At 38.5% G+C, this 27834-nt stretch overlaps 2 long non-coding RNA genes across 2 annotated transcripts in view; one reads left to right on the top strand and one right to left on the bottom strand.

Moving 5' to 3' along the window:
* The window catches only part of LOC129620607 (uncharacterized), a 58286-nt gene that overhangs the window by 12892 nt on the left and 17560 nt on the right, over positions 1-27834 (top strand). The window lies entirely within an intron of this gene.
* LOC129620606 (uncharacterized) lies at positions 5187-26535 on the bottom strand. Its single transcript, XR_008698593.1, has 4 exons — positions 26426-26535; positions 10588-10684; positions 6056-6184; positions 5187-5431 (listed from the first exon to the last, which is right to left on the bottom strand). It is a non-coding gene; the product is annotated as an uncharacterized LOC129620606 (long non-coding RNA).

The following is a 27834-nucleotide window of genomic DNA, read 5'->3' as shown; positions in this document are numbered from 1 at the left end:
GAGGGCACAAACCTCAGCTAGAATCCCTGGTGGAAGCGTTTAGTGAATAGGTTATCATTAGAGATGCACAGCGAAATGAAGAATCCGGTGTTTTAAAAAGGAATAAATAACATTTACAAATATGTGTTTATCTTGGAAATATTTTGGACCTAAATGAACTAAACATTTTTATCATTTATCAACTGCTTTATAAAGCAGAATTTCACCTACATATATTTGTTAGTTCTCAGTCCTGTTTCTTGCACACAATACCAGAAACTCTTTTTTTAAACAGCTGTCATCAGGTGATTTAGTTCTAATCAGTGATTCTCTGGCTTTTTTATGCAGCCTGTTACTTTCTTCCCTCCCACTCTGTTCTATGTGGTCCCGTTCCTATCCTCAAATAATGTGTATAAAGAGATAGCGTAATTATAAAACATTGTGCTACTTTGCATAAAATGGGAAATTCTGGAACAAAGCGTTGGTTTATTCATTCATTAAATGTTTAATCTCTGTTGACTCTATTCCAGATACTGACTGGCCTAGATGCTGTGGATACATGGTTTAGAGGTTCCTTCCTCAAAGAAGTATAGTTATTATAAAGCAAGAAAATAAATACATATACAAAATGAGTACTTGTTGTGATAAAAGCCCTAAAGGTGATAAAAATAGTGATGAGGTAGAGGGGTATTACTAGGGGTATTTTATCTAAAAGTCTCTTTATGCAAGGTGATCAGGGAAGCCTTTCTGAGAATGTGACATTTGAGATATGTCCAAGTAGAACTGTGGTGCTGGAGAAGACTCTTTAGAGTCCCCTGGATGGTGAGGAGATCAAACAAGTCAATCCTAAAGGAAGTCAACCCTGAATATTTATTTGAAGAACTGATGCTGAAGTTCCAGTACTTTGGTCACCTGATAGAAGAGCTGACTCATTGGAAAAGACCTTGATGCTGGGAAAGATTGAAAGCAGAAGGAGAAGAGAGCAGCAGAGGATGAGACAATTGGATGGCATCACTGACTAAATGGCCATTAGTTTGAGCAAACTGTTGGGAGATAGTGAAGGATAAGGGAAGCCTGGTGTGCTGCAGTCCTTGGGGTCGCAGAGTCAGACACAACTGAGAGACTGAACAACAACATCAAGTAAGCCAGGAGGGCCAGTGGGGAAGACAGTTCCACATAGAGGGGAAAGAACACAAATGAGGAAGGAAAGTGGTGGTATATGGTCAGGCCTGCTCTCACTTTCTGGACATCCCCTGCCCGACCAGTGCCTGTTTCACCTGCACCCTGCTCACATGATTGTCCTTCCTGCATATTGTGTATGTTAGTCGCTCAGTCATGTCCAACTCTTTGCGACCCCATGGACTGTAGCCCTCCAGGCTTCTCTGTTCATGGAATTCTCGAGGCAAGAATACCTGGATTCTTGGAGTGGATTGCCATTCCCTTCTCCAGAGGATCTTCCCAACCCAGAAATTGAACCCTGGTCTCCTGCATCACAGGCATATTCTTTACTGTTTGAGCTACAGGGAAGTCCATGGATATTGGGTTGGGCATAACGTTCATTTGGGATTTCTGTACCATCTTACTGGAGAAAAAATGGACTTTCTGGCCAACCGAAACTTGCCCCATGCCCCAACTGTTTGTTGATTGTTTTTATTAAAGGGTTGGTGAGGAGCATGCTGTCTACTGGTTTCCCTGGTAACTAATGCGATCACCTGACATCAATTTCCCTGTAACTGGTAGTCCCCCCTTCCCTCCTAGAGTGAAGGCTGCTGCTAAGTCCTGCCCACCAAGTGTGACAAACAGTGAGGTGTCGCCCCACGACCTTGCATCAGACATGTAAGCTCCCCTCATCCATTAAGCCATTGATGTCTCTGTTGCTGACTCCAAGCTCTAGTTTTGTTTTGAAGCTGAGCAAGCGCAGGCCTGTGGGATGCCACCCAACAGTTGGTATACTGGATAAATAGAAGACAAAGTTAGAGGAATAAGGGATAGAGGGGTCCTAGATGAGTTCAGGGGCTTCCCAAGTGGCTCAATGGTAAAGAATCTGCTTGCCAAGCAGGAGACATGGTTCAGTCCCTGAGTCGGGAAGATTCCCTGGAGAAGGAAATGGCAGCCCACTTCAGTATTCTTGCCTTGGGAAATCCCATGAACAGAGGACTGTAGCAGGATACAGTCCATGGAGTTGCAAAGAATCAAATTCAACTGAGCAGCTGAGCACACACACAATGGGAATAGGTGATGAGAAGTGTTCACAGGAGACTGACTGGTCCAGGACCCCCAGGGTAAGGGGTGGAGCTTGCACTGGGAAGAAGACTGTGGAATGACTGCCATCATATACCTTCCTGGAGCACTGAGGCATGGCTTGTGGTGACCAACTTGGAAATTTCAAAGCTTGGCTTAATATAGACAATTTTTTTTGTTTTATTTTCTCGCTGGACCTACCTACCATACCTTTATTCTGAACATCAATAAAGGGGAAGTAAAAAAATAACAATGGTATTTAGGGCAGTTTGCAGCATGAGCAAACATATGTAGGAAACAACAGTTTGATATAGAGTAAGATGAGATGTAAAGTTCTCCACCATGTGACAATGACTGAATTGTATCCATTGGATGGAATATTTACCCTAAACCTTTCCTAGAAATCATCTTATTTGCCCGGTGGTGAAATGGCCCATTATGTCAGAATAATGCTCCATCAACTCTTTTTTCACATCTAATTCTAGCAGGCTCAAGGGTTGGCAAAAGTTCAGGCTTATGGTAATGTTTCAGGTCTCAACCCCAGATTCATTTTCTCACTGCAAAGACTCTGCTGACTCAAGTTCTCTATCACCCTTCTGTTACCCTGCCCCTTACTTTGTGCCAGTTGGTAAAGAAGAATGATGACAAGAATGATGATAATAATTTTAACCATAATAATATTAACTTGAATCAGTTCTAATGAGGTGGATGAAACTGGAGCCTATTATACAGAGTGAAGTAAGCCAGAAAGAAAAACACCAATACAGTATACTAACGCATATATATGGAATTTAGAAAGATGGTAACAATAACCCTGTGTACGAGACAGCAAAAGAGACACTGATGTATAGAACAGTCTTATGGACTCTGTGAGAGAGGGAGAGGGTGGGAAGATTTGGGAGAATGGCATTGAAACATGTAAAATATCATGTATGAAACGAGTTGCCAGTCCAGGTTCGAAGCACGATACTGGATGCTTGGGGCTGGTGCACTGGGACGACCCAGAGGGATGGAATGGGGAGGGAGGAGGGAGGAGGGTTCAGGATGGGGAACACATGTATACCTGTGGTGGATTCATTTTGATATTTGGCAAAACTAATACAGTTATGTAAAGTTTAAAAATAAAAAAAAATAAAAAAACAAGAGGTAAAAAAAAATAATAATATTAACTTGTGTTAATTGAATATTTACTGGGTTTCTGACATCATTGCTGCTTTATCTGTATTAACTCATTTATCCATGAAAGTATCCTTAAATTTGAAAGATATAAATTATTCCTGTTTTAACATGAAAACTGAATGGCAGACTGTGACTTGCCCAGGGCTACCGTGGACCAGTGGAACAGGCAAGGAGTCTGGAGGAGAGACAGGGCTCTGCATGAAAAGTACAGAGGGAAGGTTGGGGTGGAAGATGTTGAGGACGTTGCTTGTCCTCATCCACCCATTGCACTGGGTGGGTACCAGGAGAACATGTGGGCCAGTCTAGCCACGATGACACTTAGCACATAAATGAATCATGCAGTCTTGAAAGACTAAAACAGACACATCATTTCTTTCAAATGAATTGTTTTATTTCCCGGTGTAGGTCAACACAAAATAGCCAGTTTGGGACAAAATCCAGTCTGCTTGGAATAACTTCAACCTGGGATCTACTTAATAAGCCAGATATCCCTCACAGCCCATAACCTTTGAGGACTGTTTTTACCCAAATTAAAGCACAAATGGTGCTCATCCAAATTTTCATTCAGTGTAATTTTGGATTCCTTTGGGGTATTTACCTTTGGCAGGGAAAGTAAAGCCAATCTGCATGGCCCATAAACAACAGTTGTTTCATTCGAAACTGCAGGAGGGCTTTCAGTTCAATGAAGATGAAAATAACAAGTAAATTCAGCTTATATGGAGCTTCTCCAAAATATAGACTTTAAGGGAATAATTAATGAGTCTGACATAAATCAAAATATTTATGTTGTTATCCCTGATGACAAACCACCCTCAATGAAGTCTATTAAACGTACTTGAGTAGCCTGCATTCTACCACAAGCTGTTTCTCCGTTAGACATTACAGTCTACCAGAAGCCATCTTATAATAAGATTCTGTAGATATTGATGAAAAACTGCAGGCTCATATGTGTGAGCACTGAAAAAAATACAGAGTTAGCGTGGAGAACTATAAGACATTTCCATTAGTTCTCTATTTCAGAAACCCTTAGCAACTGGATAGAGGAGGCTGTCCCCTTCGCTAATGACTGTGGGGTGTACACATTAACACATTAGCATAAATTTATCCTTGATGTAGCTATCAGTTGGGTGTTAGAGAGCCTCAGAAGATTTGGAGATTCTGTTTAACCTGAGCAAACTTGGAGAACAACAGGCTCATCAGATCTCAGGGAGCAGATGTATTCTGCCTGGTCTGTGCCTTCCATGGCTTGGTTGCAGTGCTTGCCTGCTCCTCATGCTGAGGACTTTCCCAGCAAGTGCTTTTAATGTCTGCTTTTCCAGTCTTTAGGGCATTTCATTCTTGGCTGATTGCTTTTGTATTGTCTGTAGTGCCAAGTGAACTTGGGCCACTTGAAAAAATCATGAAAAAGGAAATTGAGAGTTTTGCCTTTTTTTAGGTGGGAATAAAAAGAATTCCGTCAAGTTAAAACATTTGTTAAGTGCCTGTGATGTGTAATTCTCAGTGTTGAGTCCTGGGACGGGGGGATTTATGGGGAGACATAGTGATGACCAGAAGGAAAAAAAAACACCCGACTTCAATGTGGTCCTTGCCAGTGAATCATATACAAGCTTATGTCCTTCAATCCTTATTTTTCTATTTGTATGGCTAGGTGTTTTTTTTTTAATAAAACGGATTTGACATTTGAGATGATTTCCTTTGAGGCTCTCAGTATGGTATCTGTAGGTTTCACTTTATTAATCGATGATAGGTGAGTGCTTGGGATCATGTAATTGTGGATTCATTGTCACAGAGGTTTGAGGAATATATTTACTTGCCTTTCCCTGATTGCTCACCAGCTTTTCCTTTTGTCACCCATCTGCCTTCTGTTCAGTTCCCAAAGGCTGGTTAGGCCAACACAGCTGTTGTGTGTAATGTCACCAAGCCTAGTCCATGGCGCTGCTTGTTCAATGCAGTGTTGTCTCTGATCATCCTTGCCATGGCTCTGAACCACTCGCAGAGAGGTACTGCATTTTATTGACTCCAGTATTTTCATCTGCAAGAAAGGAATGTTTTATATTAAACTCTGGAAACAACACAGCTAGCTACTCACCTGCTCCCTCCTTGCAACAAGCTTATCTCAAGGTTCTAAGGAGAAGCATTAGGGACTCCAAGTGTGGGTGAGAGAGGTGCCATAGAAAGAGAAATGAATTGGGAGTCAGATCAAACAGGGTTCTGGTCTTATCATTAGGCATACCACTCCCAAAGGAGCAGCACAGAATGAACATTGAATGGCTGTATGATTCATGCCAGCAGAGATCAGAGAGAGGTAAATCAATGTAAACAGTGGCAGCTAGACTTCCATCATGCCCAGTGCTAGCATGGGTCTAGACATGGGTCTGCTCCAGAGGGAACAGAGGCTTTGGGACCCATGCCATCCAAACCATCCAACATGGCAGATACTAGGTATAGTAGACCTCAAGTATTGAGGTTTCTGGGACTTCACACCAACATAAGATATGAACTTGAGACTCATCAGAAATAGAGCAGAAGTGACAGCAGGTAGCTGGTGCTCTTTCTTCCACCCAGGATTTCTCTGAAGAAGCAGGTGGCCCTGAAGGTCACCAGGCATATGTCCAGCTGTCCCAGGGACAGTCTGATCTTCAGTGTCACTACTCACCTGATCTGAGCTCACTGGCTGCCTTTAGCTTCTGGAGCTAGCTCACTGGAGCTTGGTTTCTGGGCTGCAGCCTTTCTCTGCACAGACAGCTGCTGCTGCCAGTCTGCCAGGTGACTCTTTCAGCAACAGCTGTGAGAGGGAAGAAAAGAGGGGCAGTGACCATAGGGCAGTTCTCCTAAAAATAGCTTCAGGGTTCATGCCACAGCACATTGAGTTGGCCTTTGCATGGATTTGATTTACCACAGTGAGTTCAACAGTCCCCCAAACTCTGAAGAAGAGAAAAGCAGAAATGTTTATTTAGGTCAGAAGCAATATATGGGACTAGTTTACATAGAAAATAGTTTCAGATATTAACGTTTTTACTCAGAGTAGATTAGAAGAGTTAGGAAGCAAATGAAAGAAAAATGTTGATGGTGATTAAGAACAAAAGATAACAAAAGTGGCCAATGTAGGCCAATGCCATGTTAATTTGTATGGCACATAGTTTATCTTTTCTAATTCTCATAACTCTGAAAGGTTACTTTAAGGAAATTGAGATTCACAGTGGTCAATTAATTTGCTCCAGTTTACACATTATTAAAATATCCAAGGAGGCAATGGATAAATTCCTTCATTTTTTTTCCTTCGAAAACCCTATAGTCATATGCTGCCTTAGAAAACAATTTTTGTTCAAATAACTGCCCATATAAGTAAGAAACCTTTCTATCCCTTGCCATTTTTTGCAGTGACTAATAACAAACTTTTCGTATAAAACTGGATCAGCTTCTGAAACATGAAAAAAAAAAAAAAGGTATAACTATAGTAGGCAGAATAACAGCCCCCAAATATGCATCCCTGTCTTAAACCTCAGAATCTATAAATATGTTATTTTGCATGGTAAGAGACTTTGCAGGTGTAATTAAGTTGTTACTTAGAGGATACCCTGGATTACTGGGTGAGTCCAGTGTAATCACAAGGATCCTTAAAAGCAAAAGAGAGAGACAGAAGACAGCCTCAGTCAGAGAAGGAGATATGGCTTCAGAAGCAAGGTCCACTTGTCTTTGTTAAGCTGTGAAGATGGAGGTAAAGGGCCATGGACCAAGGGTTACAGACAACTCTGGAAGAGAGAAATGGAGGGGAAATAGATCCTACCCAGAGTCTAAAGAAAGGAGCGCAGCTCTACCAGCTGATTTTAGCCTTTACCTTGATTTTAGTCTGGAGAGTCCCATGTTAGACATCTGACCTATAAGATAATAAATTTGTGCTGTTTTTAAGCCACTGAGTAAGTGGTAATTTGTTACAGCAGCTACAGAAAATGAATACACCAACCAGTAGTAAGTCTCATAAAGTCATCAGAATTATTCATGGCAGAATTTATGACTCCTACTCTGAAAACTGAGCTGGTCCTGTGCTCACACTTGTTTCTAGGAAGACTAAGGATTCTGATGTAATTCATCTTACTTCATCAGATTCATTGGAGAAATTGTCCTTTCTTGGAGAAAAAGGAAAGACAGAAAGACAAGTACACCTAACAAAATTCCCAGAGATTGACACAAACCAAACTTCACCACAGTCTTGCTTTCTAGAAGCCTGAAGCAGCTGATGAAGTTGTGGAATTACTGAAAGCACACTTCTCAACAGTCTGATACTTTGAGATAGGTGTTGGTGCCTGTGCTGTGAAGCCACACCCCTGATTCAGATGCCCAGGTCTTGAGGTCTCTCATGATCTCCATGGCTCTTTGCACCTGCTATTCCCATTCCCTAGAATGTTCTCCCAGTTGACTTCCATGTGGTTCACCTCCTCATTTCTTCAAGTCTTCTTAGAAGTACCTTCTTAGACTCTTCCTAACCAATTTATTAAAAATGACCCTTGAACTCTCCACCCCTTTCTTGCTTTGTATCTCTCCTTGGCCCTTATCACCATTGGATGTAGTATATGTCTGGTATTTATTTTCTCAACTTTTTTCTCTTCCCATTAAGATATGTTTCACAAGGGCAGGGTTTTTATGTTTGGTTCACTTACAAATTACCAGCTTTGTCTGACACTTAGTTAGATAGATACTCATTCAATATTTATTGAGTGAATAAAGAGAGACTTTGGCAGACTATTGATGAAGTATACCTCTTCCCTTTTGAATTATATAAGTTCAAGCCCACTCTTGGTGATGGAGCTATTTTCTTGGTTCCACAAAAGACCAGTCAAATGATGGGACCCTGAGGTATTATGCCTAAGAACTTAAACTGGTTTTTGCCACCTCCTTTGATGCTGGAATACTTCCCTCCGCCCCATCTCTACCCATCCCTTACCCCAACATCATTATCTGGCTAGTCTGATCACAGGGAAATGTAGGTAGGATATTAAGGTTGATTGACTATGCAGGATAGTACATTTAAATAAACTGCCTAAGCGTGCATTTAAATGTACTGATTACAATGTTTTAGCACAAGTTTTACACCATTATATGTAAATCATGTTTTTCCTCCAGAAAGAGTTATCATGTTACCTTAGTAATAAGAAACACCTCTAGGGATTCTCTCTATAAAAGCTTCTGTTAGAGTCCTTAACAGGCCTAGTATTTATTCTCATCTTGATTTGACCTGAGAATTCCTCCCAATTGGACTATTCTGCTCAATGTAAAGGCACATATTCTTCCATGACAAAGGACTAAAACCCAGAAACAAACAAAAACATGGTCAATAATCCATTGATTTTGAGAGAATATCTCTAGGTCTTGTCCATATTAGCCACTTTTGTCAAAACAGTCCAAAATGCTTGAAATTTTCACTTTAACTTTTGCTACACAGCTTTACATTACTTGCTGCTGCTGCAGCTGCTAAGTCGCCTCAGTCGTGTCCAACTCTGTGCGACCCCATAGAGGGCAGCCCACTAGGCTCCTCTGTCCCTGGGATTCTCCAGGCAAGAACACTGGAGTGGGCTGCCATTTCCTTCTCCAATGCATGAAAGTGAAAAGTGAAAGTGAAGTCGCTCAGTCGTGCTCGACTCTTAGCGACCCCATGGACTGGAGCCTACCAGGCTCCTCCATCCATGGGATTTTCCAGGCAAGAGTACTGGAGTGGGGTGCCATTACCTTCTCCGTTACATTACTTATTTACCTATTATTTGTAAATATAAAATTACTATATATTCGCTTGCTCTGAAGATGGATGCATATTTTTCTTTCTTTAGTTGCATTTGAGTGGAATGTGTGAACAAACTCGTATCTAAACTATCACCACACACCTCCATCGCCTTTGAGTAAATGTACAGTCTGCTATACTGCTGATGACTAAGGCTGTTCTGATGATGTGAAATATGGGAGGAAATTTGCTTACAAGACCTGCCAAGTTTGCAATCAAATATATTCAAAACAATATTCAGTCTTGCTGAATTATTAATGAAGCAAAGCTGAAAGATTTACTCTTACCATCTCTACTTATACTTAGATGAGAATTTATAAGGCAAATAAGAATATATGCTGAGTGTTGTGATACTAGCACCTGTTTTTCATTTATATCCATCATAAAGGCCAAAAGAATAACCTGAATTACTTACTAAAAATGTAAATTCCTGGGCCTCTCTCCATACCAACTGAATCAAATTCTTCAAGAGCAGGGCCTGGAGAATCTGCATTTTTCAACAAGCTTCACGGGTGATTTCACGGGTGATTATTATGTATTTTAAAGTTTGGTCCACTGTGTTAGAATATCCTGCAACCCTTCTATTGTAAACATTCTCCTTGATTGGTGACCAGTGGGTGAACAGATTAGTGTGGCACTACCATGTAGATTTCCATGGTGTGGCCCGTCGGATGACCTGATGATAGGAGAGTCATGGAAAATGTCTGTCAAGAAACCTGGCACTGATTTCTGGGTTATAACTTCCTTGGATCATACCAAAGCTACATGGTGAAACAAAATGTGATACCCCAATGGTTGTTTTCCTAGAAATAGCATCATCTGGTAAAGGAGAGAAGAAAGAGCTGCCCTTTCCTTGGTTACTGCTGCTGCTGCTAAGTCGTGTCAGTCATGCCCGACTCTGTGCGACCCCATAGACAGCAGCCCACCAGGCTCCCCCATCCCTGGGATTCTCCAGGCAAGAACAGTAGAGTGGGTTGCCATTTCCTTTTCCAATGCGTGAAAGTGAAGTCACTCAGTCGTGTCTGACTCTTAGCGACCCCATGGACTGCAGCCTACCGGGGTCCTCCTTGGTTACTAGATTATGTTAATTAATGGTAAAGCTGTCATGTTGTAGAATGCTATAATTTGCCCTGGTGGTTTTGTTCCATCTTAGTTTTTGTAATTTTATACTAAATTTTACTAATGAATTCAGTAAAATTACTTTAAGATAATATTTTTTTCCTATGAAGACACTTTATTGGAGAATTTTCCTAACTTAGTGATTTTGTTGTCACCATCATAACAATACTGTTTTGAAGAAGCACTGCAAGCTCTGATCTTCCCTAACCACATGGAAGCTCTGGATTTTGGACCAAAAGTCAGGATACTTCTTAAGGGTTGAGTTTCCACGAAGGTAGTCAAGAGGAACAGCTTACCCAAAAGTCCTTCTCATGTAGATCACAGCCTGCTCCTTCCAAGCCATTGCACTCTGCGGTGTCCTTTGTGCTAGCACTTGTTCTTCACCTTCTTCTCCTGTGTCAAGATGAATAATAAATGAGCTAAGGGTCTGATGGATAATACCTAAATAATATGTGCAAACTTTTTGTAAACTCAAGTGCTATACAAAATGAAAGGTTTTGTTGAAGTAGATAGGTGAGACTTCCAATGGAGAGAGAGTTAAGGTTTAGTGGTAACTCATCTTCTAGCTGGCTCTGGTATTAGAGGGTTCTCTTAAGAATTCAGCTTCTACATTTTTTCCTTTTTCAAAGGGTTTTAATTATTCAAACAGTAAATATCCATTGTGAAAAGAAATAGAGAATGCAATTAAAAATTGATAACCATATGTATATACAAATAAAAATAGAGATCAGTCATAATCTTACCAACTAGAGACAATTGCTAACATTATCCTTCCTAAAAAATTTAATTTATATATATATATATATCCCTTCTATAAAATGATTTGTAAGACATATGTGGCTCTTAAACTCCATACAGATAGATATATCTGCAATTTCAACAACAGGTGGATATTTTTTGGCCTAATGCCTTATGTATGAGCATATTCTACTTTGGTAGCAGTATATTGTAGTATTAATATTTCAGAACACAAGCACTTGAGCCAAATTTCCTGCATTTGAATCTTAATTTCATCTCTAAATAGATGTCTGACCTAAGGTAGTAACTTAAATTCCCTATGCTTCCATTTCCTCATCTGTATAATAGCGATAATTATAGAATCTATAATTGTGGTAAATATTTGTGTGATTGTTGTGAATATTAGTGAGATAACCAATTATGTTAAGCACCGAGAATAGAGCCCTACACATAAGGAATAGTGAATAAATGTTAACTGCTATTATTAATTAATTCCTTGTTATTGCACATTTAGATTAAAGGAGTTAGTTAACTGCAAATGTATAATGTCATTTGGGCAAATGGAATCTCTTATAATTAGCTCTTATATTGTTATGCTTTTACTGGGAACCGAAGACCATTAAGTGTCAGGGAACTTAAAAAAACAAAATTAATGATGGGTTGTACATTTGAGAGAATCATGGTGATGAAATTGATGGGTACTCTCAGAATTTTCCTTTATAGTTTTCTCTGTCAATTCCTGTTTAATCCTAGGTCTAAGAAAAAGTGCTATGAATTTCCTCAGCTCAATTACTAAAACAAATTTTCCTGAGTTCTCTAGCACTCACAAATGTGTAAAGGAGAAAGGTAAATGGCCAAACTTCGGAAGGTAAAGCAGGAAAGATGGTGACTGTTACTCTGAATGGAATATTCATTTAAGTCCAGCTGTTTGATATTAGAGGAACAGTTAGGTGAAGGAAGTAAAATAGGAAGAGAAAGCAGTTCTAATGGTTTTGGTTTTTATCTCCCTCTTCATCTCCAGAATGTCTTTCATTTCCTTCCAAGTAAAAGACAATGACTAACTGAGACTTGTAAAACGGCAATTATACTAATTAGGCTTCACCATTTAAAACCATCTTCTTGAAGATGATTTACAAGAATTACATAAAAGGGATCTATGTATGACACACTTGCTGGATTGAAGCATATTTTGTTTACCAGTTTAATTAGAAATAGTATGATGAGGAGAGAAGTTCTGATGTGTTTTGCATGTTCGCTGCCTGCTAAAATGTATGAAAATTTGACCTGGCTATTTTTTTTTTTTCTCAAAATAGTAGAGAGGTAAGCAACTTGACATTAAGCTCATACATTTCAAGACATATTTTATAAAAAGGTGAGACATCAAAATAACGATTTCCCAATATTTAAATAGTGCCCTATCTGCAGTCTTTTCTCCTTGGTGTGTTCTCTACATAGCTGAAAAGACTTTTTCAGATCCAAGCCCTTGCCACATAGTTATTGCGTGCTTTGAATAAATTACCATTCTTTCTAGGCCTCAGTTTTCTCACATGCCAAGTGGGAATGTGCCATCTTGGGTTTAAAAGAAAATAGTGTTTACTGCATTTGGGGTATAATTTCTGTCATATCAGATCAGATCAGTCGCTCAGTCGTGTCCGACTCTTTGCGACCCCATGAATCTCAACACGCCAGGCCTCCCTGTCCATCACCAACTCCCGGAGTTCACTCAGGCTCACGTCCATCGAGTCAGTGATGCCATCCAGCCATCTCATCCTCTGTCGTCCCCTTCTCCTCCTGCCCCCAATCCCTCCCAGCATCAGAGTCTTTTCCAATGAGTCAACTCTTTGCATGAGGTGGCCAAAGTACTGGAGTTTCAGCTTTAGCATCATTCCTTCCAAAGAAATCCCAGGGCTGATCTCCTTCAGAATGCACTGGTTGGATCTCCTTGCAGTCCAAGGGACTCTCAAGAGTCTTCTCCAACACCACAGTTCAAAAGCATCAATTCTTCGGCGCTCAGCCTTCTTCACAGTCCAACTCTCACATCCATACATGACCACAGGAAAAACCATAGCCTTGACTAGACGGACCTTTGTTGGCAAAGTAATGTCTCTGCTTTTCAATATGCTATCTAGGTTGGTCATAACTTTCCTTCCAAGGAGTAAGTGTCTTTTAATTTCATGGCTGCAGTCACCATCTGTAGTGATTTTGGAGCCCAGAAAAATAAAGTCTAACACTGTTTCCACTGTTTCCCCATCTATTTCCCATGAAGTGGTGGGTCCAGATGCCATGATCTTCGTTTTCTGATTGTTGAGCTTTAAGCCAACTTTTTCACTCTCCACTTTCACTTTCATCAAGAGGCTTTTGAGTTCCTCTTCACTTTCTGCCATAAGGGTGGTGTCATCTGCATATCTGAGGTTATTGATATTTCTCCCGGCAATCTTGATTCCAGTTTGTGTTTCTTCCAGTCCAGCATTTCTCATGATGTACTCTGCATATAAGTTAAATAAACAGGGTGACAATATACAGCCTTGACGAACTCCTTTTCCTATTTGGAACCAGTCTGTTGTTCCATGTCCAGTTCTAACTGTTGCTTCCTGACCTGCATACAGATTTCTCAAGAGGCAGGTCAGGTGGACTGGTATTCCCATCTCTTTCAGAATTTTCCACAGTTTATTGTGATCCACATAGTCAAAGGCTTTGGCATAGTCAATAAACAAGAAATAGATGTTTTTCTGGAACTCTCTTGCTGTTTCTATGATCCATCGGATGTTGGCAATTTGATCTCTGGTTCCTCTGCCTTTTCTAAAACCAGCTTGAACATCAGGAAGTTCATGGTTCACATATTGCTGAAGCCTGGCTTGGAGAATTTTGAGCATTACTTTACTAGCGTGTGAGATGAGTGCAATTGTGCGGTAGTTTGAGCATTCTGTCATATAGAAGACAATAAATCTTAAAGCTTTACTCATCCTTATCTGTTAAATCTTAAATCATTGTCCTTTACCTCTAATCTCTGAAATAAATGAAGGTTTGAGTAGGCTCATCTTAATTAGACAAACCAAGAAAATCTCCTTGAACTCTTTAGAACTAATCTTCTAAGACAGTTTAATAATTACTTCTCAGAGGAATCTTTAGACAAATGACTCAAGTGTGCCTACATAACAGTATTGACAATGGCCTCAAAATATTGGGTCGGGCTCTTCATGCACAATATAAAAAGACCATAGTGATCATTGACAGAAAACTGAAGTCAAATTTTACATTTTTTCTCTTATAACTGTAGAAAGAAAGTTAATGGGAAAAAAATGATGCTCACTGCTCACTCCTCTCCATCAGATTGAATCTATTTCAGACAGAAGCTGAAATCAAATAATTGAGTCTGCTCTAGTTTTTAAAAATTGTTTATTCCATTGACAAGTTTTTATTTTCTGTCATTTGTTGATTTTCCATGATGTGATCAAAGTTAAAACACACATCTGTCTGCCTAAATCCCCCTAATTTAATCTTTCAAGCGTAGCACTCAGGTTGTTCCTTAGAAGTACTACAGACTGACATTTACTTTATGGTACACATTTAAAAAATTATAAAGTACATTATTCTTAAGGGTGATATGGGATCATGATTCTCAGAAGAACCCTTGACTATAAATCCTTGTAAAGGCAAATGGGACATGGTTCATTTTTATACTCATTTTCTGCCCCCTTGCTACAAACTTCTGAGATTCTGGTATGTGTCTAGTGTGAGAGACACCCTCATGAACATGCCCTTTTAGGTCTGTGGCAAGTGAAAAAGATTAATGAAGTGGGTCTTTTTCATATGGCAAGTGTTTGCTCTGTACTGACAAAACCATATGCCCAACACTGACTTGAACGTGGAAGGGCTGTGAGCTCAGCTTACATTTAGAAACCATGCACTCCATCATAAATATGAACTGGAGTGTGAGGTGGAGCAGAGGTGATGGAGGCTGATGTGGAAAGGCTGTTAAATTTCTCATCTAGGTTGTATTTAAACCAGAGTCTGCATTTGGTAAACTAGGTATGTCTCTATTTTTGTATGTAGTACAGTGCTACATACAACATTACTACATTTCTCATTTGTTCCCATAATCTGCCAATGTGTAGACTACTAGGAAATAGGTGGTAAAGTTCTGAAGGAATTGCCTTGGAGCAAAATAATGGTCTAAATATATACAAGTATAGTTCATGATTTTTTTCTTTTTTTTCCCCTAGCTTAAAAATTTTAACCTCAACTTATACACCCTTTGTATAGTGAAAATGAAAATTAGTCACACAGTTGCGTCTGACGTCACACAGTCGTGTCTGACTCTTTGCGATTCCATGTACTGCAGCCTGTCCTGCTCCTCCGTCTATGGAATTCTCCAGGCAAGAGTACTGGAGTGGGTTGCCATTTCCTTCTCCAGGGGATCTTCCTGACCTGGGGATCGAACCCAGGTCTCCCACATTGAAGGCAGATTCTTTACCAGCTGAGCCATAATGGTAATTATTATTAATATTGTTATGGAGAATCTACTATGTACTGGACACTTTGATCTCACTTAATCCTGGAAACAGTCCTGTGAGGAGAGATGGTATTTTCTATAAATTATCTATGAGAAAACCGAGAACTAAGATCACACAGCTACTTTGCAGATGTTGCCCTGCCTCATAATCTATGGAGGGACTGAGGTAAAATCAGAAGGAAAGAAATACCTGAACATATGCAACCCCAGGTCGGAAAATAATCAGGGAAAAAATTCTAGAAAGTTCCAAAAGGCAAAATTTGTATTTGTGGTGTGCCAGGCAACTATCTACATAGCATTTACATTTGTATTTACAACCATTTGCATAACATTTACATGGTATTAGGTATTATAAATACTAATCTAGAGATGATTTAAATTCTAAGGAAGAATGTGAGAAGGTTATATGCCAATACTACCCCATTTACCATAGAGCTCTAGAGCACTGGAGATTTTGGTATCCAAGGCTGGTTCCTGGAACCAAGCCCCCAGGATACCAAGGGACACCTGTAACCTGCAGAAGTTGAAGATCTTAATTCTAGTTCCGCCATTGTGCTTTTTCTTAAAAAATTCATGAAGTGTCCCTATCATGGGTTTATGGCTATAGGTGAGCATAGGATTTCTGAAGATTTATTGCCTAACTTCTTGGCTGAAACTCTGTGCAAAACACTGCATACTTGGGGAGATAAAATTCCAAACAGTGCCATGGTGCTTTGATTTGGAATTTCAACCAAGGACCAATCATTAAAGACTTCATTGTCCTCCTCTTACCTGTTCTAGATTTCCTGTCAGCACAACCTGGGAAGAACTGACCCTAAGAGCTTGACTTCTGTTGCATCATCTACACACTTTTTTCTTTGTTCAGTGACTTAATGGTTGGTCCTAGCAGTGAGAAGAATGCATAATGCATTATCTTCCATTCAAAGAGTTGCGGATTTAGTTGCCTGTGTGCTTAATCTGACACCCTTTGTGATAGCTAACCTGATTTTTTTTAAGGATCCAGGGAAGTTATTAATGTAATTGCTATCTCAGAGACACAGCAGTCATTTTAATACCCTTTTTTTGTCAAGCATTTTCACCTCTTGATTGCTGAAAACAATCTACTTTAGAGCCAACATGGGTTCATGAAAGACATTATAGATTGAAAGACATGAAAGAATATAACTCTTGAAGGGGGGTTTGTGTGTATGTGTTTTAACATATATTTTGATGTGTTCAGTTCCAGAATCAGGTCATCTTGTAGATCAGCCTAGTGATATTTACCCTGAAGTAAAAGATGTATTTCCATCTCTTCTACAAATTAAAAGTTATCTTTTGGATTTGAGCATTTGAATCTTTTAACTTTGGGTCTCATTAAAATAACAGAAACAGGAATGAAAAAAAAAATCTATATATAGCTTTTTCTCTCATACAGCAGTTAGCAACAGAAGTCAAGAAATACCCTAGGCTGTTCACATTTCTTCCCTGCCTGTGGGAAATCTCTCTTGGTGGGTTTTATCCTGTGTCTACATGAGGCAAACCAAATGTCTGCAGCAGCTGAAAGATGCAGGAGACAGTTCCTGGCAATGGGTCTTAATTATGGAGCTGTCTTCAGCGACCTTGCCATTTCCTGAAGCTCTCGTGAGGACTTTCCAGTTTGCCATCTTCAGCAGTTTTGATCCAATAAAGCACGTCAAGGTGCTTGCTAAGTTAGGAAAATGATGTGGCCTCAAGTTACCAGTGTCTCAGCTTTGAGTGTGATGTTGACCTGTCCACCCCAATGAAGGGCTAAGGTTTAAATTGCAGTTGTAGTTGACCACATTCATTCTTGCTTAGGCATCTTTTTTTGCCATCTTTCTTAAGTTTTCCTTTTCCTCTTCCCCTTAGCTCACCCTCATCTAAAAATGTATGATTTCATGCTAGACACCAGCCATTGCTCCCGCTGCCTTCTTGTCTCTTCCAGTCCCTTCCTCATCATGTGTACCAATAACATATGTTCTTCCTAAAGCAATGTGCTCATCATGATATGACCCTTTCCAGGTATTCTGTTTTATACTGCATACATGTTTAGCCACAATCATTTATTATTTTCCATAATCAAATTCACTTCTTTATACATGCTCACCTGCTCCAGTCATGCTATTTTTCTCATCAGTGTGCTGTCAAAATAATAATTGATTGCATCTTTAGTGCTTCTTTTTTTTTCTGCTCCTTATCTCAGTCTCTGGACAGCCTTTATCTCCAAATACATGCCTCACTACTCTTGCTTCCCTGTTTACATCTTGAAACTCTTTCACACCACTATGACTAGAGCCTATAGACCAGCACCAGCCAACAGAAATATAATGCAAGTTATATATGTAATTACCTATGTGATTTTAACTTTCTAACAGCTGTATTAAAAAGTTAAATATGAAAAGGTGAAAAGAATTTTAATAATAATTTAATCTAATATATTCAAAATATTATTATTTCAACTTATAATCTATATACAAATTATTATTATATATTTAACTTTTTTCAACAAAATCTTTGGAATCAGGTGCATTTTTACACTTAATGGCATATTTCATTCTTTTTTTTTTTTCTTCTGAACTTTTTATTTTGTATTGGGATATAGCCAATTAACAGGCTTCCCAGGTGGTGCTAGTAGTAAAGAATCTGCCTGCCAATGCCAGAGACATAAAAGATGTGGGTTTGATCTCTGGGTGAGGAAGATCCCCTGGAGGAGGGCATGGCATGTCACTGCAGTATTCCTGCCTGAAGAATCCCATGGATAGAGGAGCCTGGTGGGCTACAGTCCATAGCGTCACAAAGAGTAGAACTGAGTGAAGCGGCTTTGCACTCAGCATAGCCGATGAACTAATGTTGTGATAATTTCAGGTGAACAGGGAAGAGACTCAGCCATACATATACATGTATCCGTTCTTCCCCCAACCCCCTCCCATTCAGGTTGCTGCATAACATTGAGAAGCATTCCATGTGCTATAGAGTAGGTCCTTTTTGGTTATCCATTTTATATATAGCAGCTAGCACATTTCATTCTGATTAGCCATGTTTCACTTTGCCACCTGGGCTTAGTGGCTACCATGTTGGACAGTGGAGCTTTAGACCACTGTATGCCGTGCTTTTCTAATTTCTTCTGTCTTTCTGTTGCCCGCATTTCTCTGACCACCCATTGAATATGTCTACAGAGATGCTTTTCAGCTCATCATATCCAAGGAAACCTCATGAGCTTCCTCTCTGCATTTCTCATCCCAGCATCACCCACTCAGTAGCCCTAGCCAGAAACCTTCTAGCCACTGTTGAAGTCCTCTTTCTTTACCTGAAGGGTTCTGCTGTTAGTATATATATAAGAGTTTCCTGACTTGTCTTCTTTTCTTCTACTGCCCTTTTTCCATATTTTATCTTTGCAGTAGCCAAAATCATAGCACTCAATTTCACTTCATATATAGCGATTGCTTATTATCTCTTTTATAAGACCTGAGTTCCCCAATGTGTCATAAAGTTGCTTCCCTCGCTGGCCCTGATCTGCCTTCCCAGCCATAACCTCTGACCTCTCTCCCTCTGTACCATATGTTACAGTTATTCACACATTTTATGACACCTCACACCTTTCCTTTTGTCATGCTTTTCTGACTTAATACTTGCCATTCTCTATGAGTAAGTGGCCCTTTCTCCCAACTTACGTTCTTTCTTTAAAAATTCCCTGTCATCCAATAAGTCTCAGGTCAATTATCATCTCCTCTCCAGAGTCTTTAAGTGCCACTTTGTTTTAACACTTCACCACCTGTATTGCTTTCTTAAAAATTTCTTAACTCATCCCTTAGACTTGTGAGAGTAGAGTAAGTATGCATTTCATCTTTATATCCCTAATACCGAGCAGTACATCAATAACAATGATTCAGTAGGCAAATCTTTGCTGATACACTGACCTGTCTTTATGGCCTGCAGCTTACATACACTGTAATTACTTTAGAAATATTATTTTTGTCCTCCATGCTGAATTATAAACTACTTGATAATGAGGTTCTATCTGTTGTTACTCACACAGCATTACCAAATAAAAGTTAATTTGAAAAATATATTTGTGTATCCTAGGCCTAATTAACCTAGGAATTTCAACCACAGGAATTTCTTCTTTATGGTGAGGAGTATCTGTTATGGTCTCATGGATTCACTTCCATGTTTTATGTGTCTATCTCTTGGTAGGTCAAATAAGACAAAACTGAATTATTATTCAAATTGCAGACCTTAGAGCCACCTTAGAAGGGGATACAGAGAGAAATGGCTGGGGGTTTTGCCTGGACATTTTAAGGGTAGATAATGGAATACATTTATTTCATCAGCCATAATTCAACAATATTTATTGAGTGAAAAAGATGGTTATTAGCCACAATTTTATAGTTGAAAATGAGTGGTTTATGTCTGTTTCAGTGTTCTCACTCTATACAAAGACCCCATTGTATAAGCCATGTATTACTGTCATCGTCTTCATTAGAAGAATATATTGTTCCTCATAAGAAATGATCCCATAGTATAATGAACATACATTTGAAGAAGTGTTAGTTCTTTACAAGAAAAGTCATTTTTACCTCTTCAATACAAGGAGATAGAGCACATAGTTGCGACATGTTCCTTATTCTCTAGTCAACACAAATTAACGTGTCCAGCACTTCTTTAGGTATTGGACATTTATACTGTGATTGATATTCATAGAAAATGAATAGATAAACCCTTTCAGCACTATTCAATGGGTTTATTTTTTAAATGTTTATATTAAAACAATCTCTGTTCCCCTCTGATACTCTGCAAAGAGGAGAAAATTCCTTTCCTTATTGGAGGGCACCATTAAATCAGTCGGAGATACTATTAATTTAACACTGCAACTTGCGAAGTCTCTTTTAGCTGTGCTGTTAAGATTCAGTGTAAGTCTATGCTTATATAAAACAGAAAACTGCACATGAGGATTTCAGTATTTCTTTGATATCTATAGAACAAGAATTAAACCCAGAAAGAAGGCATAACAGTTTTCCCCATTTAAATTCTTTAAATGTTCAGGTAATGTAATACTTACTGAAAAGTTCCAAAAACAATACAGAAAACTCATGAATTGTATCCTTAACTTAGCTTTCCCTAAATCTAGGAAATTAATGTTGGTAAAGTACTATTAAGTAAACTTCAGACCTTATTAGAACGCACCAGTTTTTTCCTTCCCCTCATGTTGTTTTTCTATCCTAGGATTCAGTCCAGGATCTCACATTGCATGTAGTTTCTGTGTCTCTTTAGTTTACTCCGGTTTGTGACAGTTCTTCGTATCTTGACACTCTTACTGAGACCTGGCTGCTGACTTTGTACAATGCCTCTTAAGTTTTTCAGAAGTTTCTTCATGATTTAATTGAGGTTATATACTTTCGAGATGAATACCACAGGGGAAGTGTCATGCCCTTCTCAGGGCATTATATCAGAGCATATACATGCTGTCTATGTCTGTTATTATTGGTGATAGGAACTTTGACCACTTGGTGAAGATAATATCTACTGTATTTCTCCATTGTCTAGTGACTAATTTTCCCTTTCTAATTGATAAATATCTTAGAGAAGATCCTTTAAATTAATGCTGCTGCTGCTGCTAAGTTGCTTCAGTCATGTCCGACACCGTGCGACCCCATAGACAGCAGCCCACCAGGCTCCCCCATCCCTGGGATACTCCAGGCAAGAACACTAGAGTGGGTTGCCTTTAAATTAATACTAGCATTCTGTTTCCCCTCAAACATTTGTACATTGATTTTAGCATCCACTGGGGAATGTTGCCTGCAACTGTGGTGGTTGCCTCATGGTGCTTTTGTATTTCTCTCAGATGACAATTATTTTTCTCTCTTCCCTGTGAGAATATATTGCTTCATCTACCTAGAGACCAAGGGAAGAGTCTAATTCAAAAGTTGATATATTTGCAGAATTGGTTAATGTACTGACTTTTTTGGACCTGCTCAGTCTTATTCTGTTTTATATTTGTCATAGTATTTTTATATCTAGCCATCCATTCATCCACCAGACTATCTATTTATATATTCACATCAATATACTCATTATTAAAAATGTCAGATTATTCAGACCATGTACCATTTGCTTAGCCAAATATTATAACTGGTAAATATACATTTCTTACCTTTTCATATTGTCTGGATAAAATGTAGCATGTATTTGTACTTCAAACACCAATTGGAGTTTTGGAAGTCAATTAAAAAAAAAAAGGGAGGGGGGCGAAACTCAAAGAAACAAAAAAGAAAAGATAGGAGCTAAATTATATCTCTTTTTGTCCCCTAAAATCATCACCTTTTTGTTTTATCATCTTAAAAGTCAACTTCTTTCTGAGTTGATAAATACCATTGATGAAAGGAACCGGCATAAGGAAAGACAAAGAGAAATAAGATATTTGTTCAGGGAACAAAAGACATCTATGAATGGCCAGAAGAAAAGGGACTCTCAGGGGAAAAACAGGAATCTTCCAGGTTTATCATGGTACTGTGGTACTGTGGCAGCTGAGGACAAAGCACACGTCTAATATTAAGAGGCATTTTGCTTGGGTTATCCTGGTTTTCCTTTCTTTTTCTTCTTAAGGTACATAGACTAGGAGATCAAAACAAATTTAAACATCAAAGTAAGTAAAAAACAATCAATACGTAACATATGAGTTCCTACAGAATTTCACAATTCAGAGGTAACCACATTAACATTTGGTTGTGCCTAGCTATTTATCTCAGTGTTTTTCTTTTATAAATATGAATTTGTAAATCAGTCAAAATAAAATTTAGTTTGGTGTCATCTTTTATGCTTCACCAAAAAAAAAGTGAATTGACCTGTGTTTACCTAATTTAGAGAACTGTATGTATTAAGAAGTCAAGGAGGAAAGCATATTAGTTTCAAATATAAATACCAAATAAAAAGAGTTAGAAACAGATCTTCAAAACTATAGACTTCAAAACTTCATAGTCAATAGCTATCCATATGGAAAATATTACTGTAAGTTCTAAGATGGGTAGTAACAGGTATTTAGTTATTTAACAATGATCAATGATTCTCTTAAACACAGAAAAGCCAACTATTATATGTATACACACACACACACACACACGCATGTGTGTATGTAGATGCATATATGTAGTATATATAAATTGTGTTATATATAAATATTTTATTTATGTGCTCAGTTATGTCTGACTCTTTGCAATGCCATAAACTATAGCTTGCCAGGCTCTTCTGTCTATGGGATTCTCCAGGCAAGAAATACTGGAGCAGGTTGCCATTTCTTCCTCCAGGGGATCTTCTCCAGGGTATCTTCCCTACCCAGGAATTGAACCTGTGTCTCTTACATGCATTGGCAGGCAGATTCTTTACTGCTGCACTACCTTGAAAGCCCCATATGTTATTTATATTATGTACTATTTATAGTTCATATACTTATATGTATTTATAAGTGTATATATATATATGTATACACATATAGTAGCTGTAGGGTTTTATTAATATGTATATATGTTTATATATGTCTAGATGTAGTAAGTATAGGATATGATCTTTTATTATCTGCTCTTTTTGCTTAGGTATACATTTTAAATCCTTCCTTACCAAGGAATATAGTTCAGTATCACTTTAAAAGCTGTTATTCCATGGCAATGAGATTCATTAGTTGATTTAAAAACTTCTATTCATAGCATTTGATTTTTGGCCCGAGTGTTTGCTATTACAGATAATCTTATGATGAACATATGTTTGTGAAGCTTTTGAAAGAATATGTCAGATTTTATACAAATTTCTGCAAGTGCCACTCTAGAAAGATGGTAGTAATTCACTCTCCTGCCAGTAGCATATGCGCATGCCAAGTGTGCCACACCTTCTCCAAATAATGATATCACCACTCTTTGTAATCTTTTTGCTAGGAAAATAAAATATAGCGTCATTTAAAATTTTTATTTCTCTGTTTTCTAGTCACTTTGAATATTTTTCCTTGTGTTTCTTGGCCATTTTTAATATACTTCTCTGAATTGCTTTGCTTAGCATAATTATGTGAAAAAAAAAAAGTATTCTCTAAATTGATCCCTATCATAATCCTACCTTGCTCACTGCAGAGATTTTAGACTCATCCTTGCCACACTTCCCCAGCTTACTCAATTCATTGTTTTTCTCTGGAGTAGGCAAGACTCAGTTATTCATTGTTCTTAACTATTATTTACTCTTTGGAAATAAGAACAGGGGTTGGAGGTTTTCAGATCTAAGATTGGTCAGTATTATTTCCTTTCCCATATTCTAATGACCTGTGACAGAACACCTACCCTTTAAAATGCATTAACTACCAAGGCCCCTGCTCCAAAGATGAAAAAACCTTGAACCCTCTTTCCCATTATAATCGCCTTTATGCAGCTCCTTGGTCACCAGTACATCCATTTCTTTCATTTCTTATTGTTCTGGCTCCATTATTAGTTGTTGGGTCTAATGTTTAGTGTCTCTATTCACCATACCCTTTCCCTGCCTGCACCTCCTCTGTGCCTAGAGTTGCCAAGTCTTTAATGAAAGGACTGATTTGCATTTTGATATTTCATTTGCAATTGTCATTTTATCTTGAGAGCTTCTTTTGTAGTCAAAAAATAAAAAATCTAAAAATTGCTTATAAGAGACATGAATTTGCTGCTTCGAGCAGTTGCCCAGGTACCAGGGGAAAAAAAAAGTCAAATCTCATGTAACTAGTTATTAGAGCCTACATCGGTAATTGGATTTAGATTTATAGGAAATTCAGAAGATTTTCCAGAAAAATGGCTGCTGTTAAATTACTTTGAACATTAGGGGTCCAAACCAAAGCGACTGTCCATGTTTCCTTGTGAAAACCTCCCTAAGCTGTACCGCTTCAGAGAGGATCCATGTGAGAAACCATTACAGCGATAGATTCTCAAATGCAATTTTCATTAATTTCTTTACTGCTGAGCATGAAAATATCAGAAACTAAATTCTGTCACAATCATACCTAAGATCTCAAAACAGAGCAGTTGTAAAGGAGTTCCAGAAATGTTATAGTAAGCTTTATTTCATTTTACTTATGACAGTAATCGTTCTGCTATTAACTGGTGTAGCAGTCATAGGACTACTCTTAATCAGGAAAAAAAAAAAAAAAAGAGCAATCATTTCATCTCATCTGGCCAAGTCTGTTAAAAACATTTGCTGTGCACATTCTTGTTCAAAAAGTGTTGCTTTTTAATGCATTCACTTGGTGTGTGAAGATCAAAATCGCAAACGGGTCAAGTGGGAAGTACATCTTCCCCTTTCTCAGCATTTGCTTACTATCTTCAGTTAGGTTGCAGCCTGGTTTACATTTACATTTTCGTTAGTAAGGGCTGAGTTGTTTACAAGCAGTGTTGCCATGTGAACCTTGAAAATAGATCTGACAGGGAATTTTGAAGATGCCAAGCTGAAATTCAGAATGTGGGAATGAGGTTTGTAACATGTTGGTTGCTAAACAATGATCACTGAAGAAAAATCAGCGGCTTCCTTAGATGTGCGTTTTAGTAATTGGGGTTTGTCATTTGTCAGATGACGAAAAGACTTTTCTCATGCCCAATAAATCTTTTTATCTCCCTCCCCTCAACCTCACCAAAGCCATGTCAGGCTGGCTACTCATGTGATTACAGTGAGTGGGCCACCAACACCTCTCTGGAAAATTATAAACACATATCCCAGGATTTTAGATCTATGCCCTTGACATCTAATGTTTCCTTACCTATAAAATCCTGATAACCACCTCTAACTCATAGCATTATTGTAAGGATCAAATCAGATAATAAATGTAAACCACTCTGCCTAATGCCTGGCACATAATAAGCACAAGATAAACTGTGGATATTTTAAATACAGGCTTCCCTGGTGGCTCAGTGGTAAAGAACCCTGCCTGCTAATGCAGGAGACACAGGTTCAATCCCTGGGTTGTCGGGAAGATTCTCTAGAGAAGGAAATGATAACCTTCTCCAGTATTCTTGCCTGGGAAATCCCATGGACAGAGGAGCCTGGCGGGCTACAGTCATGGGGTCGCAAGAGTCAGACACAACTTGGCATCTGAGAATGAGCATGATTTTCATTACATTAATAGCATTGCCCCCATATTTTCTAACTTTTTAATTAAAATTCACCAGTGAGGAGCCACTCTTCTCGCAAGAACCACATTTAGTTATGATATGTTTGAATTGAAGGTTGTGATTTCTTCATTTCTATTTAAATATTTTAAAGTTGTTTTAAGAAGCTATGTGAGTGGAAAACCTATCATTGTACATACATTCAGACCTATTCAGATAGTATTTTTTGTCCCTTAACTTGTGATGTACAAGTAGAAAATATGAATACCAAGGTAAATGTCAGATAGGATGCAAGCAACAATAAAGGACATTATTATTTAACTGAGAAATGTTTTTCTCATTCAGGAAAGAGAAAGCATGGTATGTTGGACTGGGAAATACTGAGAGAGTACTTCTGCATAATTTTCAATGTTTAGATACGCAAGAGGGCTTTGTCAGCAAACTAAGACTTTTTCTGAGAAGTAGGATAGGGGAAGGAAAGAATACTTATTGAACAGTCACTAAATGCCAGGATCATGGTACTTTTAGTCCTTTCCTCATTTATTGTTCACAGAGTTATGCCTATGATTTTTGTTACCTTTCTGTCCATCTTACACATGAGGTTTCATGGATATATTGCAAGTCAGTGGCAGAATCAGGACTGTGCCAGGTGTGCCAGCTTTCAGGTGTCACCTCCTCCTGACTGTGGGTCTTAGCTCACAGTCCAAGGGAAGCTGCAGTACAAATTGTTAAAATCTGATAATTCAGACACAAAGACAACTAATCTTGGATATTGATTCTACATACCTTAGATGGAACAAAGAAGGCAGGAAACATGTTTCTCAGGATAGCTATGTAGTTAGCAAGCATGCGTAGACTCTTCTTTGATGCCAAGCTGAGATGAATTCTCATCTCCTAATCAAGAGAGTATTTCAGAACACTTAGGGAAACTTTTCCAGAACAGTAGTCCTTGGACTTTGTCCCTGAAAAATCCAATTTTCCCACCCAAAAGAATAACTATACTGATCAAGTTCAAGTTCTTGATGTAGCCTTGAAGATATAAAGCGTCCATTTTAAGGCAGAAATCATAGATAATACCTGAACTGCTATAGGTCAAAGGGCAGCATTTACTTTAGACATTGTCAGAGCATCTCCCAGTACCCCTCAAATAGGTGACCAAAACGTGGTCTGCGGGTCCTCTGATCAGATCTCCAGCTGAGATCCTTCTTATGAATATGATCCACCTTGATGCTCCTGGCAACTGCTGTTTCTCATCATCCCCAAGCTCTAGTGTGCCTCTCAGCTCTTGGGGTCCTCACCCTCTCACTAACTTGGCACTAAGTAAGAAGGAAAGAAGTGGACTATCGAAAAGGTGATAATGGACTCGATGAGGAAAACATTCCTATGCCTGTTTTATCATTTAAGTGTCTGGTATCTTGTCATTCAAGTATTCTCCTTTTAGTCAAGTCAGTGGAGTAGATTTTCATCAATCAAGATAAGAGTTCATTCATTTTTTTTTCAGTAAATCTAAGCTGCTTATTTCATGATTCTTCTTTTTGGTTAAATTATCTTGGAGTAGATGTTTATCACTCAATATAAAACTTACGCATTCTTTCAGCAAAAGTTTTCAGGATGTAAAATATACCGGACACTGTTCTTGGTGTTGGACATACACTGTTGAATAAGACAGATGAGATCTGTCTTCATGGAGTGTTCCAAATGGTGAGCAAGACAGCATGGTGGGGATGGGGGGTAGTAAGTAATTTCAAGTGTTACAAACACGAGAGAGAGGAACTACAGAGGGTTTTGTGAGGTAGAAGAAGCTAAGGAATCAGCTAAGGGATTCATGGAAGGAGTGTTTAAAATGAATGGAAAGCCATTCTCTTACCATTTTCTTAACCTCTTCATTTATGAGCCATGCAGCTCATAGCATGAACCTATATCATGGTTCTCATGGTAGCACTATATATATTCCAACTTACATATAGGCTTGTATATAAATGGATTTACAAAGTTTCAGCCTCATTATCTCAAACAAATGAAGTAAAATTAATGTCAGAATGTTTTAGCTGAGTATAGTAAATAAATAAATAAATAAGAATTTATAAGTAAATAAAAACTGTACATCATTTGGGTTATTGTAGGTAATTTAGCTCACTGCCTCTTCCCTTCTTCTGTGTCTCTTTTCATTCCCTTTATAGCAGTATTTCCTTTAA

The sequence above is a fragment of the Bubalus kerabau genome, chromosome 10 (assembly GCF_029407905.1).
Source record: "Bubalus kerabau isolate K-KA32 ecotype Philippines breed swamp buffalo chromosome 10, PCC_UOA_SB_1v2, whole genome shotgun sequence".
Classification (NCBI taxonomy): Eukaryota; Metazoa; Chordata; class Mammalia; order Artiodactyla; family Bovidae; genus Bubalus; species Bubalus kerabau.
This window is presented reverse-complemented; position numbering and strand designations above follow the sequence as displayed.